Source organism: Galeopterus variegatus, unplaced genomic scaffold, assembly GCF_000696425.1.
Source record: "Galeopterus variegatus unplaced genomic scaffold, G_variegatus-3.0.2 Scaffold8363, whole genome shotgun sequence".
Taxonomy (NCBI): Eukaryota; Metazoa; Chordata; class Mammalia; order Dermoptera; family Cynocephalidae; genus Galeopterus; species Galeopterus variegatus.
Genome location: NW_007734474.1, coordinates 62,897 through 68,473, shown reverse-complemented (window position 1 = coordinate 68,473; position 5,577 = coordinate 62,897). Strand labels below are relative to the sequence as shown.

General features: G+C 32.3%; 1 pseudogene; it reads left to right on the top strand.

Moving 5' to 3' along the window:
- The first annotated feature begins 1,214 nt into the window (after window positions 1-1,214).
- Window positions 1,215-5,577, top strand: part of LOC103608379 — a 13,537-nt pseudogene continuing 9,174 nt past the window's right edge.

The window sequence follows — 5,577 nt, the reverse complement described above, 5'->3', positions numbered from 1 at the left end:
GCATATATCTTTTAAAGAGGCAAGTCTCCATACTGCCAGATGGAACACCATGCAATGAGAATAAATATCTGAACTATAACACAAAGCAGGATTCTGATCCATTGTTGACCTAAGCTATATTAAAATGATAAAGGAAGGAGTAAGTCAAATATAATGAAGCAAAAATTGTCTAAGGCCTTAAAATCGACCAAAGATGCTATTCGCTGTCTTTACTGGAAACTAGGCATTGTCTAGCACACCACAAACATTATCTGATTTTGTTGGATTTCTGAGACTTGCCATGTGCTTTAGACACTTGCTAATACAGATATGATACAGATTTTGTTTTGTGTACCTCTTTCACGTGAATGTCAAAAGACATTTACACTGAGTACAAACATATAAGATGCTTAAAATATAGTCATTATATGTAAACTAATTATTTCATAATTTCATACAGTCCAAGGTTTTAGAGTAAATAATATATATTTAAGTTATTGAGAAATGTTATTGTAATTTATAGCCAGCTATTGCAAATTGTGAGAGAAAACCACTTCATTAAATTGTAATACTGAAACATTAAAGACATCTTTTAGAAATAGAAAGAATTACAGATTTAATTAAAATGTTAAATTATCATTGAAACAAAGGTCATAATCATAAAATGTAATTGAAAGGAGTTCATTACCTTGTACCCTAATGTGCTCTTTCCATTTCAAAATGAATATTGCATATTTGCCATTTAAAGGATAAATGGACATCATTTTATTTGAGTGGATGAACTAAGATGATAAGAATTCTTACAAACCATATACTTCAGAGAATTAAATTTTCAAACATTCGTCTTCTCTTTGCATATGTGCAATTTTCTATATTTAAATTTCTGGTCTGGTATTGTACTTTTCTTTTTGTAGCATTATGGGCTAATACGATGATGGGTTCCAATATAATAAAACTTTCTTTATATTATTTAAACATCCTTTGATTCATTAGAGGTATGTGGTCAGCATTTTAGTAAATTTCTCATTGTGTATATAATTTACGTATACTACAGTCGGTCTTCTATATTATATAATAAATGGTGCTAAACATTATATAATATTATCAAAAATTAAGTTGTAAATGGAATTTACAAGGGGTCTTCAAAAGGTTCATGGAAAGGTTCACATTATCTCTTAGTTTAATTTTTCTGCAAATTTTTTGAAGCACTCCCATGTATCTAAGAACTTGTTGGAATGACTGTAGCTGCTGCTGTTTTAACTCTGGGGTAAGTGAGGGAGTAACAAACTAGAGTGGAAAGAGCATTTCCCTGGGAGTAACAAGAATCCCTTTAGCTGTGTGGCTTTGGAAATAGATCATCAAATTTCCTCAGGTCATGTTTTCCACATATGTCAAATAAAAAGTGAAATGGGGCTGGCCAGTTTGCTCCCTCGGTAGAGTGTGGTGCTGATAACACCAAAGTCAAGGGTTCAGATCCCCCTACCGGCCTGCTGCCAAAAGAAAAAAAAAAAAAAGAATGAAAAAGTGAAATGAATACCTTTATGGTCCATTGCATGTGTGAATTTTTTGTTCTGTAAGTTTTAATGCAGGTACAAGAAACCAGAGGGATTGTGTATAACTGTTATTTATTACATTTGTGTTATGGAATTAGGTTAAAGATTCTATTTTTCTGTCCTTTATGTATGTAACTCATGCAAGAGATTGAATTTGAAGCCAGCTGCATACAATGAGTTATCTCCTAGAGAGCATTTAAGAGCAGACCTGAGGATACAAAATACTTTATAATACTCAAGATACATAATAGAAAGTTTTCATCATAAGAGACACCATGATGATGACCACCAAGCCTACTAAGAAGTTTACGACATTATGGATAAATCATTCAACAATGTTTACCATTTGTGTTAATTTTCACATCCTACAAAAAATATACTCTGATAAATTAGAATTTTCCTAAATATTTAGACGACAAATAACCCTAAAAATCTTCCTATTTACACCATGTAATTCTTGAATTGCTGTTTTCTTCAAGGCAACTCTATCTGTATGACTACATATTAATAAAATATAAAAATATTTTGATGAAAGGTTTTTATGCTGCTATTATTTTAGAAGAGAAATAATGTGAAACCTCATTTTTTATTATTTAAAATAAGCAAGAAAAGAGAGAGGACTCTATGGTCTAACAATTATTTCATCTCATTTTGGTTGCCCACAATACAAAGAACTAAACAACATGCTTATATGTAACTCATAGTTGTATACACTGAAGTTTTTATCCTCTAATGGTATATTTTGTTCTTTGAAACCAAAGCCATAGGTAAGTGTATTTGATGTTCTTAACAATAAAGTTTATTTTCTGATTGAAATATCCCTTAGAATGAGAAATGTTGCATTTATGTACAAAAGCATAGTCATTTCATTTTCAATTTTATAAGATTTTAGAGGAACTCAACTTTCTGGGTTAAATCTTGCTGTAACAAAAAGAAGATCTTTAAAATATAAAGTTTCAGGAACCTCCATAGTGTCTTTCAGAATGGCTGCACCAGTCTACACTTTTACCAATGGTACACAGTGGTTACCTTTTCTCCACATACTGACCAATACTTATCTCTTGCCTATAATAGCCATCAAAGGGTGTAAAGTGATATCTCAAAGTGGTCTTGCATTCCCCTGATGGTCAGTGATGTTGGGCACCTTTTCCTATACCTTTTGGACATCTTGACATCTTCTTTAGAGAAATGTCTATTTCTTAATTGGGTTATCTGTTTTCGTTATTGAGATTTATGAGTTTTTTANACACCAAGTCAAGGGTTAAGATCCCCTTACTGGTCATCTTTAAAAAAAAAAAAAAAAGATATGAAAACAACTTAAGTGTCTGTTGATGAAAAAACAGATAAAGAAACTGTGGTATATATACTACATATAATGAAATATGAATCAGCTTTAAAAAAGGAGGTACTGCCATTTGCTTCAACATGAATGAAACTGGAGGACATTATGGTAAGTGAAATAAACCAGACACAGAAAGACAAATATTGATGGATACGTTAATTTGTTTTACAGCAGTAACCATTCTACTATCTATATGTATCTTGTAAATCACGTTGTATATCTTAAATATATACAATAAAATTTCTAAAAAAAGAGAGTAATACAAAATTTGGTAGAAATATCTGTGATAAAACACATAGAACTGCACAACACAAGAAGTAAATACTAATTTAAAATATGAATTTAGTTAATAATAATGCATCAATACTGGCTCCTCAGTTTTAACAAATGTACCACACCAATGCAAGATGTAATATGAGGGTCTGTAGGAACTCTCTAGACTATCTGCACCTAAAACTGTTCTAAAAGTAAAATATGTTTGTATCATTCCATTTTTGTGTTGCTATAACAAGATACCTGAAATGAGGTTTATTTGGCATATGATTCTAGGACAGCTGCATCTGGCATGGGCCTCAGGCTGTTTCTACTCATGGCAGAAAGCAGCAGGCAGCTGGCAGGTACAAGAAGATAACATGGAGAGAGGAAGCAAGAGAGAGGAGGTGCCAGGGTCTTTTAAACAACCAGTTCTCATGGGTACAAATAGAGCGAGAACTCACTCATTATCCCCACCTCCAGAGAGAGCATTAATCCATGCATGAGGGATCCACCCCCATGACCCAAACACAGCTCCCAACACTGCCACATTGTGGATCAGATTTCCACATGAGTTTTGGGGGGACAATAGCATCCAAATTCTATCAATGTTAATTATATGTGTGTGTGTGTGTGTGTGTGTGTGTGTGTGTGTGTGTGTGTATAAATTGTCAGTTAATCTAATAGCTTTAAAAAAGAAGATGTGTACAAATTGGTTTATTTCCTCTCTATCAATGTTAATTATATATGTGTGTGTGTGTGTGTGTGTATGTGTGTGTGTGTGTGTGTGTGTGTGTGTAAATTGTCAGTTAATCTAATAGCTTTAAAAAAGAAGATGTGTACAAATTGGTTTATTTCCTACTAAATCATTATAAAGAAGCTCATAAAATGTGCTGCATGTATCTCAGAAATTTCGAATTCTGATTAAAATGCATGTGACACTGATAATATATTCATACCCCGTCACTAGACAGATTTTCCCTTTAGTGCTTTCTTGTACTGAGGAGTCTCATGACTTTGTTTAGAAGAGCAACTGAATCATTCTTATGGAGAAATTGCAAGGTAGGTCCATTGTTCTTTGGAATGAAGGGTTCTTCTTATTGAGTTACACACTAATGCCGAATGGCTTTTCTCTTTCACATTTTTGTACTGCAATGCAGTATGTTTAAATTAGTTTACTCCTTTCACCTTTGATGGCATTAAAACTTTAAAAAGAGCAAAACAAATGCATTGATTATGGAAGAGCAAAGAGAACATTTAATTAAAACCATGCCACACTTGGAAAGCTACTTTTACATAATACTACTATTAGAATTAAGTTCTACAAACAGAATTTTTTCTATCTTGTAAACTAGTGGTTCCAATTGACTCCAAAAAATGTTACAAAGTTATACTGTACAATTAAACATCTAAAACAGAAATAATAACTGCTTAAATAAGTTAGAAAGTACAAGCAACTAATACAGACTTTAGAGATTTAGAATAATATAAAGATAATACAACAGAAAATCTCTTTTTTTATATATGACTAAGTCAGTGAAAATACAAAAGAACGGAGTGGAGTGATTATGTTTAATGATATATTGTACATTCCAAAATAGCAAAAAGGATTTTGAATGTTCTCATCAGTAACATGATAAATATCTGAGGTTATGAATATACCAATTACACTGATTTGGCGGTTACACATTGTGTCCATGTATTGAAACGTCACACTGTACCACATAAATGTGTACACTTATTATGTGTCAATTACCAATACATAAATACATAAATAATTTTAAAAAATAATATTAACTTTAATTAGGCTTTATCATTTCTTGAGCTAGGGAGACCTCAGAAAATTACTCTGTAAGGAAAATAGTTTTACCATTTTCCTTGCAGCCTCATAATGGAGTTAAAATAATTTTTGAAACAAATTAATGTTATGTTTGCATGACAACCAGGTTTTTAAATTTGTGTGTGCATATATGTGTGTAATTATTTTCTGCTATCTTGAAAGTTTCACCATTTTACTCTCTACTTCTATGAGTTTGATTTTTTTAGATTCCATATACATTTAAGATCATATGGTATTTTTTATGCCTGGCTTACTTAACTTAGCCCAATGTGTTTCATGTTAATTAATAATATTGTGCTGTATATTTCAAAATTGCTTAAACATTAGATTTTATTTTATTTTAATTTTTTATTATTATTAGTGAATTCATAATTACAAATCATAATCTTTCCCCATGCCCTCCACCCAAGCTGTCACTCCCCAAATCCCCTCCCTCCCTGTCCCCATCTCTAGAATCCTTAGCTTTGTTCTCTCCTTCTGAAAGTTCAATGTATTATTGTGGTTCTTCCCTCCGTCTCTCCCTCCCTCCCTTTTGCCTTCCTTCCTTCCTTCCTTCCTTCCTTCCTTCCTTCCTTCCTTCCTTCCTTCCTTCCTTCCTTCCTTCCTTCCTT